Source organism: Lonchura striata, chromosome 4 (assembly GCF_046129695.1).
Source record: "Lonchura striata isolate bLonStr1 chromosome 4, bLonStr1.mat, whole genome shotgun sequence".
NCBI classification, from domain to species: domain Eukaryota; kingdom Metazoa; phylum Chordata; class Aves; order Passeriformes; family Estrildidae; genus Lonchura; species Lonchura striata.
Window position 1 is genome coordinate 23,221,184 of NC_134606.1, and position 14,568 is coordinate 23,235,751.

Sequence of the window (14,568 nt, forward strand, 5' to 3'; positions counted from 1 at the left end):
AAAATAGGGTCTGTGAAAAAGCTGGCATCTGGAACTGCCGTGGTCTCTTCTTGGGTATTCCTGCTTCAGAGTAGAAGTCCATCTACTGAACATCCAGAAAATGCAAATTGAGATTAAAAAAGGGCATCTGCAATTTCAAGTAGGTTTTTTATTCTGCTTTCTGAAGACATTTATTTAAAAGGTGATCTAGTACTAACTTTTAAGTTACCCATCTAGGACTATGGATTTTTCTGGGGAGCAGATATCGTTGTTTTTTTCATCTACCACTACCATGTTCTGTGTCTTGACATTCACACAGATACTCACAACAAATCTTTATTTTAAAAGAACTTGAAACAGATTTTCGTAGTCATTCTTTTTACTCATATCACTCTTCACTGAACAAGACTTTATCTATGGTGTTGGGAGTGCTGGAGAGACTGCACACCACAGTCTTTCCTACATTTCACTTCCGTTTGAATAATGCACTGTTTTGATTAATTTAAATGCAATTCCAGAGATGGCAAAAGAACAGTGGAGCACAAAATCACATGCTTTAAAGAAATTACTTAAACTTAACCCAGATTATTGTAGGCAGAGCATTTCACTGAACAGAATTATTAAACTGGATTCTCTGGGTATTTGCTTATGCGTCTGTCCCCGCTAACAGACAACTTGATTAATAGTGGTCTTAAATACTGTACAGTCACATCATATTCTGGTTTTGCTTGCTTTTGAATTCTCCATTAGCATGCTTAACAACAAGTTAGCAGGAAGTTTTTTGAGAAAATATAATATGAAAAAATAAAGAATGATAGTGTCATTAATGCACACATCTGCGTGCTTCTGTTGTTAGTATGCCATAGATAAGTAATAGATCTGGCTCTTTTAATAATTCTGTATTTTCAGTTCTAGCTGAGACTACCAAGCTCTTATGACACTTCAGTGACAAGAGTGCCTTTTGTTAATGCTACACTGCAGCAAAAGCATACCCTAACAATAAAATCAAATAGATGGTAAAGTCATCTGGAGTAATCTCCAGCAGTTAGAAAAGACCTTTACAGAGAAATCATTTGGCTAGAATGTGGAGTCTGTGTTCAATGGGGATGAAAGTTTTGGTTTGACTTCCATAGGGCCACAATTGGTTAGAGGATGGTAGCAGACACAGCTGTGTTGCAAAATAATGCTACATAATGTTAGCAAAATGAAGAAGAGGAAAGAGATGGGAAAAGTTAACTAAACATAGAGAGAAAAATATAAAATTACTGAGACTGTTGTTCAGCACCTGTGAGTTCACTAGAGCATGTTCAAGCTGTGGGATAGCTACTTTAACTTTACCTGTCTCATTCACTGGCCAGCCTGTGTCCAGGGGTGGACTGTTAGCAATGGTGGGGCTGCATCACAGCAGTGGGTCTGTTGTGGGGTGAGGGGTGACTGTCTCACTCAAGGACAAGGGTGCCAACTTACCCCGAATCACGATGAGGTGAACAAGCCTTCACTGGCTTGATGGATTGGTGGGACTCTGAGGACCCACAGTCATCCCATGCTGGTAAAGCAGATGTACTTCATCTCTCTGCTCAGTTCCTAAAAGTAAGTGTCTGGTGGCCTTCAGTATGAAAATGGTCACTTCTACAGTCTGGAAGGTTGGCTTTCTCTGGGCTGCTCCATAACACTAAGTTCGTTCTGGCACCATGATTATTCAAATAATTTTCTGTCCAGCTCACCCACTTTCTCACAGAAAGCTGGTAGCTTCCTCCACAGGAGGCTTGACATGGTTCACAGCTGTTATAGGTGTATTTTCCTGTCCTGCAGGTTATGCCTACCTTTGATTAGCAACTTAATATTCTAGATCAATGCCAGCAACATATCTGTGGTGAATTGAACTTCTGTTGCTTTTATCTTCTGATTTTAACATCGCTGAAAACTGAATGGTGGTCACAAGATAATAACTTTCCTCATAGTTAAAGGATGAGACTTTATGAAAAACTTTATGAAAAAGGCTTAACACTAACATTTCAAACCCAAGGGTGAACTGTCTTCTTACTCCCTCAGTCTGAAACAGTAGTGGAGTGCAAAGGACCTCAGGGGTTTGCTGCTCAGGTATGGGCAAAACATAGTCACCTTCAGGTATAGCGTCTCCCTTCTGCTTTGGAATGCCATGTCCACCACCCTGCAGAGGTTGGTTGATCTGCAACAAAGAGCATTCTCAACAACTTGGTTCAAAGTGGACTGGGCTGGATAAGTGTGTTATTTGGGACAGCACCCTTGAGCTGCATGAATTCTCAGCAGTGCTTCAAGCCAGCAAGTTTTGGGTCTTCTAGATTCCTTGTGACAGCAAGTTTTGGGACCCTAGATTCCTAAGGCAACAGCAGCAAACCAGTCTGGGGGTCCTGCCCTTAGGGGAATGGTAGAGAGGTGAAGGGTGTTGGAAGGAATAAGTCCAGGGCCCAAGGGTCTCTGCTGTGAAAGCATCTTGCAAAAATTCCGAGGAGCTAGTTCCTCATCTAAATCCTGAGACCTCTAGGGGTCATACAAGTACTGTTCTAGTTTCTGGGGTGCTTCAAGGCCATGCTTGTAGGCAATTAAAAAAAAAAAAAACCACAACCAAAAAAAAGCCACTCTTAACCCTAAATCTGCTGTTTTCTCCAAGGTGCAACAAGTGATGCAGCCTTGTTAGTACAGCCACTCCTGTTTATCCTTTATTAAGGACTAAGTAAATGAAGAATTCTATCCTGTGGGTAAGCACAAAGATTGCTATTCTTAAAAGTTGCTTCACTACTTCCTCAGAAGGTGTGCTTTAATTTATACTGTGATTCAGGGATGAACAATCTTAGGAAGAGATCTGGTTTCAGGTGGGCTGTTAGTCCTTGAAGTACTGCAGGCTGAAGCTTTCATGAGCAGTGGGGGTTGGTCCCTACACTTGGTCAGAATAGTCTAGAATATTGCTGGGACCAAGAGAAAATGCCTCCTGGAGGCATTTGGAGCTATGACAGGAGGAACCTGAGCCCTTGACCAGGTTGTGGAGGTAATTTTCGCCACAAGAGCCCTCAGAAAGCTGGTATCTAGAAAAGTGTGGCTGACACCCCAGAGCTTTGGCTGCTGCTGAACAGTGATTCACTGCATGAAGTCCCTCTCTCCAACATTGCCCTTGCCGAGGAAGCTGGAGCAGGGCATGATTTTGGGAAAGGACACAGCCAGGACAGCTGACCTACTGATCAAAGGGTATTCCATAATGTAAGACATCTGCTTATCTATAAAAGCTATGAGAAAGGAGGAAGGGAGGGTGGTGGTAGGGAGGGAGTGGGGAATTTTTCTTCCATAGCAACTGCTATGTGTACTGAAGCCCTACTCCCCAGGAAGAAGCTGGACACCATCTCCTGATGGGAAGTAGAGAATAAATCTTTTTGTTCCCTTTGCTTCCATGCGCAGCCTTTGCTTTTGCTTTATTAATCTGCCTTTGTCCTGATTAATGAGGGTTTTTTCCCACTTTATTTTCTCCCTCCCTGTTCTGCTGAGGAAGGGAATGGTAAGAGTGACTTAGTGGGCACTTGGTGTCCAGTGAGGGTCAACCCACCATACCAACTTAAACTTTCACTGGTGCATCAGGTTGTCATCCTCTGGAGAATTCCTGAAGTGCAACTGCTCCTGTGAGGTAATAGATGTAATAAGACTGTCTTGAAGGTAATTTGGTCCAGTTCAAGAGACCCAGAACATTTAAACTGCTGCCTGGGCCTGGTTAATACTCTACCCTTCCCCCCTGACATTGTTTCCATTGTACCTGCTTATGAGCTTTGTAGGTGGCCCTCTTGAGCCCAGCCAGGCAGTTCACTGCTCCCCCTTCCCTCTTCATCCTGTTGGGACTCATGCCCGAAGCTCTCTCCGACATGGCAGAGGGGAGGAGGCAGTGCTGCCAGAGCCACTACACACTGAGCAGGCAGAATGGCTGCAGACAGCACCAGACCCTGTCATCAGTGCAGCTGTATTTGCTGGAATGGTGATATGACCTGCTTGGGGGAAGGACTTCATCTTGTGCAGCAGCAAAACATCAGTCACTGTTCACTTCCACTGTGCTGCCGCTGTGGCTGTTACATTGCTCTTCTGTAAACTTGTATTTTCTTTAAAAACTAGCTGGGAAAAGAAGGTAAACGTTAATCAGACCTGTATCAATATTGTCTTAAATCCATTAAATACACAAAGACCTGCCTATTGAGAAGGAACATGGCACAATCACTGATTTCAGAAATTTCTGTCTGTACCAGACATCAGAAAAGTTACAAGCCATTAACTCAAAAAAAAGAAACTTTGTGGAGATGCAGTGGGACCTAAAAGTGCAGGTTTTACACATAGGTAATGGGGCTTTATACAGACTGGAGAGAACCAATGGGCAGATCTGCAGTGGTGTGATATCTAATTTTAATGAGATGCTTGTTTAAAGATGAGGCAGCAAAGTATTATTATAGCTCTGGGCCATGGTCCTGCTGCTGCTTGTCTTGCTGTGATTGAGGCCTGCTCTTGTGGCTTGTATATCAGCAAGCAACATATATTTTTTTCTTTAGCAGAATATATGAATAAATTGCTCTAGATGGGGTGAATACAAGAACAGAATGATACGGGGTTTTTTTAATTGCCTGCTTCACTGTGTGGGGGTGCTTAGCTAGGACACTGTGTTTTGGTAGTGATTTCCCAATTCCTTTTGCATAACGACTGTAGCTGTTTTTTCTTTCAAAATGAAGCATCTCAACAAGTTTAAAGATGGCATTTGTAGAAGTAGAGCATTGATCTAGAATAGCTGCTTTGGTTAAGTTCTGGGTCCTGCTGAGGTGCTTCATGCCCTGGTAGCAGGACCACCACTTTGGAATTTTACGACAAGTGTGGCAGGATTTCCTACAGCTCTGCAGTTCTCAGTGTCGACCCTTCAGGTGCACCCAGGCATTTCTGCTGAATAAACAAACACAGGCAATTTCTATTGCAGAGATAAAGATTTCTCTTAAAAGGGATTAAATCTGTAGGGAAAGGGAATAGAGACTTCATTTTGTCCAGGAAGAGCTATGGTGGGGAGCGTATGGTAAACAAAACAGAGCTTTGTAAGAATTTTCTGACTTTTTACCTGGTATGTGAGCCTCCCCTCTTTTTATTGCTCCTATGGATCATGGTGTCTCACTGTAAGTAAGATCTCTCCAAAGAGCAGCTTTATCTATACCAGGTAATTCACCTAATTGCATGCTATTGAAAGAAAAGGGGTTTATTCTGGTAGGGAGCTAGAAGTTCCAAGGTTCATGGCAAAACTAAGAGAAAAAGTAACTTATCAAGGATCTATACAATCACTGGTAGTTTGCTTTTGTTCTCTTAAATACTGTCCAGTAACTCTGGATCCCATGTGAAATAAATGTGTTTGTTTTTATGACCTCAGTATACAACAACTGATGTTTTGCATACCTCTTCTGAGATCAATGCTAATTCCTTTTGCTGCTGTTGGTGGATGTTGCACAGCCTAACTTCTGTCTTGGTCTTTTTGCTTTCAACCTTGCTGGCTTAAATGCCGGAGGTTTATTACATGCTCTCTGTCTGAGTTAATTTTTTTTGGCCTCTGAATCTACTAATTGCCATTTGTAAATTTTCCTGGTGGTAAAGGTCACAATGATAAAGATTGGCCCCCATAGCCTAACCTCTTGGCACATTTCAGGTTATGAAAGGCGGTGTTGAAGTCTGCTGATTAAATTAATTACTCTTCTGAGGTTTCATCATAAAGAAAAGCTCTTTTGACTTTGTAGTTCACTTACATCAAATTTTTGCATCATATCTCAGAGCTGGGTTAGGAACCTCTAATTATACTAAAGCACAATCAGATGGTAGAAAGAGTTTATGTTTGTCAAACATAAACCTGATCCTGAACTGTGTGTTGCATAGATGCCTTCCTCTGCTTCATAAGACTGGAAGGCATGTTGCTGCTCTTGCTTTCCCTCTAAACTTTCTGCTTTTGCTAGGAACATCTCTGAGCTGGAAAAAAGACTGAGAATAAAACTGGGGAAAAGCCTGAGAATAAAACAACAGTGTTTTGGTGTCTAAAGCCACACAAAGCAGCACTCAGCGTTCACTTTAGCCCCTGCAGAAAACTCATTCATGAAAATGTGCGCTTCTGAATATAAGATACACTTTCCAAAGTTATGCCTGAGTGCCAACAGGGACCTGGTGCCCTAAATGAACCTATTCCTATTTGAGAGAACCAGGAGCAAGCTAGGACCAGGATGTTGTCATGGAAAGCTGGTCTCTTGCTGTTCATTACATCCAGCACTCCTGGTTAGCCTTTGCTCCCTTGCACAGAAATGCCATCGCTGCTGCTCCTGACAGTCACACTGCCAGAGTCCAGCAGGGTGGGGACAGCTGAGTTAATACCAGATCATGCAGAATAGCCCTTGAGGTGAGCTGTTGGGGAGGAAGTGTAAAAGCAAATGCCCCTGTCCCTTCTGCAGGCTGTCCCCTCCTGCTTTTCTTTGCTGAGGTGGTCCTTACCATGCTTTAGCACTGGGTGCAGCATTGCAAATCTGGCATTGCAGCTCTTCTGGAGTTGTTGGAGTACAGCTGATTGTCATGTGCTGACACTCACTGAAGCTTAGAAAGCTCCCCAGAGCTACTGCAGCAGAGAAGGCCACTATCTGCAGAGGTAATCAACCCAGGGATATCTCAAATATCTCCTTGTTGTGGTTTGGGGTCCCTATGGACTAGCATTGCAGTCTTGCCTTTCCTACTAAAATCATCTTGAAGGCAGTTGCAGAAAAGCCACTGTGGTACCTCTAAAATTTAGATTATAATTTTAAAAATAGGCAATAAAGTATACATATGGCTATATAAATCACAAGACAAGATATAATAATTTGACTTATAGAATTACAGAATGGTTTGGGTTGGAAAAGACATAAAAGATCATCTACTTCCAGGCCCCTGCCACAAGTAGAGGGACCTTCCTCTAGACCAAGTTGCTCAAGTCCCTGTCCAGCCTAGCCTTGAACATTTCTAGGGATGGGTCATTCACAATTTCTCTGGACAACATGTTTCAGTGCCTCACCACCCTCATAGTGAAGAATGTCTTCCTAATACCTAATTTAAATTAACCTTCTCTCAGTTCAAAGCCATTTCCCCTTTTCCTGTCACTACATGCCCCTGTGAAAAGTCCCTCTCCAGCTCTCTTGCTCATCCAATTCCCAGTGCTGCACCCCAGCTCAGGCAGAGGGGTTGGGGCCAGAGTGCTGCAGCTGCCTGACCACCCCTGGCTGCTCTTCTCCATGCAAGTCCAAGCCTTTGGGGGTTTTGCAGAGCATTTGAAGAAGAAATGTACCCTTTAACATCTGTGTCCTCTTGTATTGGGGAAAAGCTGATTTCAGCTGTTTCCAGTACCTTTGCTGGATTATGTTTTAGGACAGAATTTATGGATACAATAATTAAATGTACTATTGAAGCAGCTTTTCTGGCACTTTGCTGTAGTGAAAGTAAGGGCAACTTTAGAAAAAAGGCCCTCCAAGCGAGATCTAAAGGCAACATTCAAAATTATTCTTAAGATGCAGTTGCCTTCTCTTTCCAGAACATCCAGTCCTCATGTCTCCTCCTTTTCTACTTAGTCGCTGCACTTCATTTTTCCAAAGCCCAATTTTACAGCTCCTCTGCTCTATCACTTCTCAGCTTGGAAATCATTTGCAGCATGTCCTTGATCTTGGATACAGGAGATTCCCAGCTGGAGCCAGACTTTGTTGCCCCTTGCACACAGGACATACTTGATCCATTAGCAGTACTATGCCCAGTATGCCCATTACATCTGCTGCATTTCTGCCAGGTGCCAGGCTATCTTCCAGACCAGTACAGTGTTTGGGCATGATCCGAACAGCCTGAGCACCTATGGCAGCCCCTGGCACTGAAGTTGCCACCTATCTGCCAACACAAATTGCTGTCTGCAATACTGGGGCTGTTGTAAACTTTATTTGTTCCTGCAGACAGAGTGTGTCTGCTATTTCTCAATTGCTTATCTTGAATTGCCTTGTGGAAAGTAGCTCTCTCATCCATAACTCCTTCCTTAAAATCAATGGTAGCAAACAGCAACATTTTCAGAAATGCTCAAAATGAGATTTTCAAGGGCACATCGCTCTAAATTGAATTTAGTGCCTCAAAAGTCAAGACAGAATGAGGGCTAAATCTTCAGAACTGCAGAGGAAATTCTGCTAGATGGGTAAGCATGTCAGTGTAACTACCACAGTCTCCAAAGGTGAATGTTCCTTCCCACCTTCCCCAAAATGAGACATTATTCTCCTTCTATATTTCAGCCCCAGGAAAGTCATGTATAGTTTAAATGGAAGCAATGACAGGAAGGTAAAGGGAGTGTACAAAGCACCTATGCAAAATAAAAAGCAACAATGTCTGAGCTTCCATCTGTTTTATTTGAGAGGGAGAGTACTTGTGTGTTGACAGTTACTAAATAAACATAAAACATGTTCATCTGCAGAAATCCCCCAAGCTGGAGCTGCCTGGAGGTTGAAGGGATGCTGGGGAACAGTAGATAAACTTGTCCTGTTCTTTCTCTTCTCTGGTTATTGACTTCTGACAGTGGTGGATACTAAATCTTGGGCTAAATGGATCCTGCATCAGACTCAGCACAGATAGCCATAAATTCTTACTGTGCAGCTGCTAAAGAGATGGAAAGATCTTCCTGGGGAGCTAATATATTTCCTCCTAGATTGTAAATGGTGTGGAAGCAAACCCATCACTTTGCTTCTTCTCCACTATTCATCTTGGGCTACTCTGGAATACCATCTTTTCTCTTAGCATTCCTTTTAGTAGCAAACAAGTTGAGTAAATGCAAACTGCTTTGCAGTTTGGGCTGAGCAAATGTAGAAATAAGAGTTCAAAGTAGTAACAGTTGTCTCTGTTCTGACAGAGAGCCCCACAGTACGCTGGACCAGAACAGCCATTGCATGAGGCTCCTTATAATGGGAATGTCCAACTAAAAATCAAAATTTCACACAGGCAGTTGCTTTGGCAACAGCCTGCTAGCAAGCTGTCATCTAGCAAGCTGCCAGGGTAAGTCTTTACCAAGCGGGGAGGTGTTGGCAGCATAAACCCATGGGAGCAGAAGCGATAGGTCAGGGCTGCAGTACGGGGACTGACACTATGGCTGCCCAATGCAGCACTGCTCACACAACGTGTCTGTCCTGTTTGGGATGCAGCTCAAGTGGATGCCTCTGAACAGCTTTTTGGCAGAAATTTTACAATGATTTGCCCAGCTTTATCATCTGTATCATAGTTCCTGTATCAGCTTATCCTTGTTATTGAGCCTTTTATGTCAATTTAAATGTATCTATTTCTAGCTTTCATCAGTTTGAGCCTCTTATGCCATCTGCTAGATGTCCAAAAGTTGCTTTCTTACTAGAAAATTGTGATCTGCTATATTTACCCTTCAGTCAGATATTAGCTCATTTGGACCTGGCTTTTATCTTTGATCAACAGATCCTATAACAGTCATCAAAAGCTTTTGTTCCTTCTGATCAAAGTGGAAAAGTAAAATGTAGAGAGTCATCTCCATTTTCCTTAGCATTCCTCTGCTTTTTGAGAAGAGCCTTATTCGTTGTCTATTTTCCCTCTTCTCCGCCCTCTTAGGCTTCATCACTATTACATCTTATCTTTTGGGTTGCCATTATCTTCTTGGAACAAGCAAAGCTCTAATTACATTGAATTGCTATATTAAAAACACTGGGTAGCAGGTCCTTAGTCTGCCCTGCCATTTCTGGAGTGAAATAGCTGCTCGCATAAAGCTGCCCTTTGTTTTCCTTGTTGACCTCTTGCAGATTTTTCCACTCTGCCTTCACTTTTTTCCTTCCCCCTTCTGATTTCATTAAAAGAGTAGCTTTCATTTTTGTTTTGGGAGGTGTGTTTCCATGTGCACTCATGTGCTGGCCCTTTTGTGCTGCTTTCACATCATACTCAATAAAAGCAGAAAACTTACAGGGAACAAGACCTGAGACCTCTAAGTCCTGTCCAACCCTGTGACATTGTCCTGCTCATTACACTGAGTGTAATGTCAGACTGCAAGGAAAAGCATTCTGGAAGAGCATACAGATAGAATTTTGTCATATTACGACTATGCTTCCACCCCCTCTACTCATTTTGGAGCTTATCAATTGGCCAATAAGAAATAGCCAGGTAACAACTAATTTAAGAAAAATAAAAAATAGTCTAATGGTAAGACTGGAATTGACAATGGGAAAACAGGAAAGACTAAGATAGCCTGTAAAGATTAATTTATAATAACGATTTTTAATTTATAACTGAAGTATCAGAAAGCTGTTCTGAAACATCTTTTTGGCAGGCATGTTTTATTTATTCTCCAGCATAACATGTGGTGCTAGGATGTGTTAGTAATCTTTTCTTAAAGACTTGTCATGAAATACACAAAGTAATTGAATTATGTGTATATAAGACTATTACATGTGATCCCTTATCTTATACAATCTGTTCCAGGGTGTTCCAAAGTTCTGCCAAAGTCAAATCCTGAAATGCTTCTTGGTAGGAATTTTCCACGGTTGTGGTAAGATGAGAAGAATGTACCTCTGCGCAGGTGCAGCCTGATATACCAGCCAACTCAGACCCACAGAGGAGTGATGCCACAAGAAGCCTATTCATCCTTTTTTTTCATTAATATTTTTGTCTGCTCCCTTTGATAGGCAATGTAGCCTCTGTGGATCACAGCAGCCAGGGTCAGGTCTCCCCGCAGCTTTCCCTGTTTGCAGACATGAAAATCCATTTCTCAAGTGAGCTGGAGGTGAACCTCTTAAGGTGAGCGGTGGCGGCGGTGTGTGTGGGGGCACTGCCATCGTTAGGATGCTGAGACCATGGCAGGAGCGAGCTGGGGGCAGCAGCCGCCGGGGCAGCACCCACGTGTGAAGAAGCTGCTGTTGCTCGATCCTTCTCTCGCTGGTGCATCTCGCTGCTGGCCCCTCCTAAGCCCTGGGGAGATGCGTAATGCCATTGTGCAAGCAGCGGGCGAGCCGGCAGAAGAGATGAGAGGAGCCTGGTGGAGTAAGTTGCCGGGGAACGGGGGCTGTGTTGGGCCCAAGAATTATCTTAGTAATAAACCTGCTCACAAGAAGAAATGGGAGCAGGAGAGCTGCCAGTTAATAAAAAAGACTCATAGCAGAAAATATTGGGGCTGAGCATCAGAAGCCTGACAGGCAGAGTCACAGTGCATTGTGGCGTTGCCCAATTTTATGTACAAGATGATTTCTGTGCCAAAGGTGGGGCTTTCACATTGCTCTGCCGTGCTGTGCTTGCCTGCCAGGGCATTGCTAGGTGTGCTGCTGCTGCTGAGCCCGCAGCATCGCCCTGTGGATGCAGGCAGGCTGAGACGGGAGCAGATGCTGGGCTGATCCTGCAGAAGTGCCTTGGGCTGCGCAGCTCATCCCTGTGCCTCCTGCCTGTGCCAGTGCAATGGTTCCTGTGGGGACGTGGCAGAGCACCCAGGGAGCTGAGCCTGGTTAAACACAAGCCCTCGCTCCTCCCCTTCGATCCGTCCTGGCCGGTGGGAGCTGGTGGAGCCAGGCTGGGGCTGGCAGCAGCCGGGGATGGTTACAAGTACAGGGGTGTGTGGCTCACCTGCCACTGCTCTGGGCTGGACAAAGCTGAGCCACCTCCAGTCTGGAAACCTGGATGTCATTCTCTCATAACACCTGAGATGAAAAGCCCTGCTTAGCCTGTATAGATGTCCAGCTGGCAGGTTCCAGGAGATTGCAGCAGTGCCTTTACAAAGGTACATTTCATCTTTAGCTGTTACCACTCTTAGGCCAACATGTCCATGGATTGAGCGGACTGCAACAAAACACTGCTTAAATAATATGAAGAGACTAATGTTGCCCTAAAGAAGACATTGGCATGTGTTAACATGTGGGGGTGAAGCCAAACAAAAAACACCAAAAGCAAAAAGCCACAGTTCTCAGAAATTACCACCCTCGGTGCTGAAGAAGCCAATCTCCAGTGCCTGGCACTCTGACAACTGCTACTGCACCCCTCAGTCATTTGAGGTCTGTTCCTTGTGCTAACAGGAAAATCAGAGCGTACCCTCCAGACTGCTCTGCAGCAAGTCATGGGCACAGTCTGTAGAGTTTCTTGAACATCTGTCCCCATGAAGGTTTTCCCAGCCTGTGTCCTCATCTCTGCTGACAATGCTGACTAAAGATTGCCTTGCCAAGGACTCATAACCTCACCCACTGTGTCTCAGGGGCCAAGACTGCCCTTGCCACTTCAGGGCTGCATGCTGGTCCCTGGGGATGCTCCATTAGGAGGGAGTTACTGATTGTACCCTGGCATCTCCACACATTCTTGGAGCACGCTCCTCATCCAGGGTGGTGGCAGACCTGTGCCTTTGGTTGGTCTGAACTATCTTTCCCTGCCACAGTATAACAGAGTGTGCAGCTCACCAAACACCCAGTTGTCATTTCAACAGTTTGTGATATTCTGGAGATGAAGCAGAAATCATAGTAATTGCTGCTGCTTTATCTCAAAATGTGATTTGCTTTTGGGAAGTTGTTATTCATACTCTGGTTGCAAAAGCAAATGGTGGTCAATCCTTACCTGCAATGAGCTGACATGTCCCTAAATACCACAGTCAGGAGAAATAGTGAAGCTCACTAAGATGTTTAAAGGTAGGAAAGAGTATTTGGTCACAAACAGATGCATAGTCCCAGACTTACTTACGTTAAAAAACTCTGTAATGTTTTTTTTTCTCTCTTATGGGCAAATATTTTACTGTAATTTAACAACAACCACATGAAATTCACTTCCTTATATTGAAAAAAAAAGACAAGAAAAATAGGATTAAATATCTCAGTTTATCTTTCCGCATAGGTCACATGGCCAAAGTTGATTGTAAAATGTTGAAATACTAGTTTGAGGTGTAGCCGTGCCAAGTGTTGTACATTTCCGTGTTCTCCCTCCCCTCCTATTGCTCACAAAGATGTCACAGAAAGACAAGGAAGTTCATTTTCTCAGGAGGCAGATTTTTTTTTTTGGCGTAAATTATGTTAAATTATGCATAAATGTAATCCTTTTGGGCCTTGCTGCTGTCCTAGTCTCAAATCCAAAAGGAACAGCCTGAAAAAACTTGTACAAAAGCCAAAGTGTATAACGAAGTCACTTCATCTGAGTGTGTCTCAAAACCTCACATGAGCTGCAAGTAGGAGGCCCAGAAAAGTGAGGTGAGACCCTTGTGCACCATGTAGCCTTTTGTGGAAAGAGCAGCGCAGGTCCCTGTGTTTTTGGGGTGTCTACAGACCCAGGCAGGGGGCTCAGGCTGAACCTGGAGAGCATCTGCCTGACTGGACGCTGAGGAGACTGGGGGTTTGAATCACCATTTGGGAATTTGGTTCCTAAGGGTCATGGGTGTAAAGGAGTTTGTAACACAGAGACAGTACAGTGCCATATAAGACTTGATTTTTCTTCTCAGCTACAAATTACAGCAGACTTCCTGACTTCTTTTTCCATAAGCAGCAGCTAATGTTCACTATGGTGGAAGCAGCTTCAGCATTTCAGTGCTCTGCCAATCTCTCTTTAGCTGCCCCACTGCTGCTTGGATGTCAGCATTGCAGCTGCTGACTAGGATTGTGTCTCTCTGTGTCCTGCACAAAGGCTGGTAAGCCAAGGGATCCATCTACTGTAGTGAAACCAAGCTTTAAGGAAATACTTAGCTTATCCATGTGGCCAGAAAGCCTTCTGCAAGGGATAGCATCTGAAAAGTCAAAGACTTGAGAAACTAAGGATGCCCTGTGCATGGCCACTGCATGCATTACAACTTTAGTAAGTAATCCCTTGTCATTACATGCCCTTTGGAGTAAAACATGTTGGTCCATAACCTATGGATTTGTTACAGGAGTAAGAACTGCTTATTGTAGTTATTGCTTCAAAGATTTGGAACAAAGGACCTGATTAAGGGTAGGCTGTTTTGCCTCTGACTGACTTAAGTGCATTTTTCTTTCTGCTGGTTAGCTTGAGGTCACTTCTGTGGGTTGTGTAGGCTGTTTGCAGGGTTTATTTCATGCTTCATGAAGATCTTTCGGCTTACCTGTGGCTTCCTACTTCCCACCAGTGCACAGATTGCAGGCAGTGGTTGAGGTAACGATGAGCTTCTGTGACATTGCAAAAACATGCAAGGATGGGCTCAAAGTGCAACCTGGCTGGTAAAAATAATGCGTATATGTTTGGAAAGGGGTGAAAAAAAAAAAAAAAAAAGAACAAAAGCATGTTTTTCTTCACAGTAAAAGTATGATGGTGTCAGCCAAAACATGAAAAGTCACCCAGCTTCCTTCAGGGCAGCCACCACCCTGCAAGCCAGCTGCATGCAGAAGCACAGGAACCCTGACCCACAGAAGTCAGGGTGGGCACCAGGTTTGTGATGGCGTGTCTCCAAATGCCCTGGGGAAGGGTGGCTGTGAGGAGCCCTGGTCAGAGGAGGTGGAGCCCCAGGACCCACCGTGGGGCATAGTTTTTTAACTTTGCCACTGTGCGACAAAGGTTTTTTCAACTTTCACAGTCTGTTAGATGGAGATGTCTGACTGACAC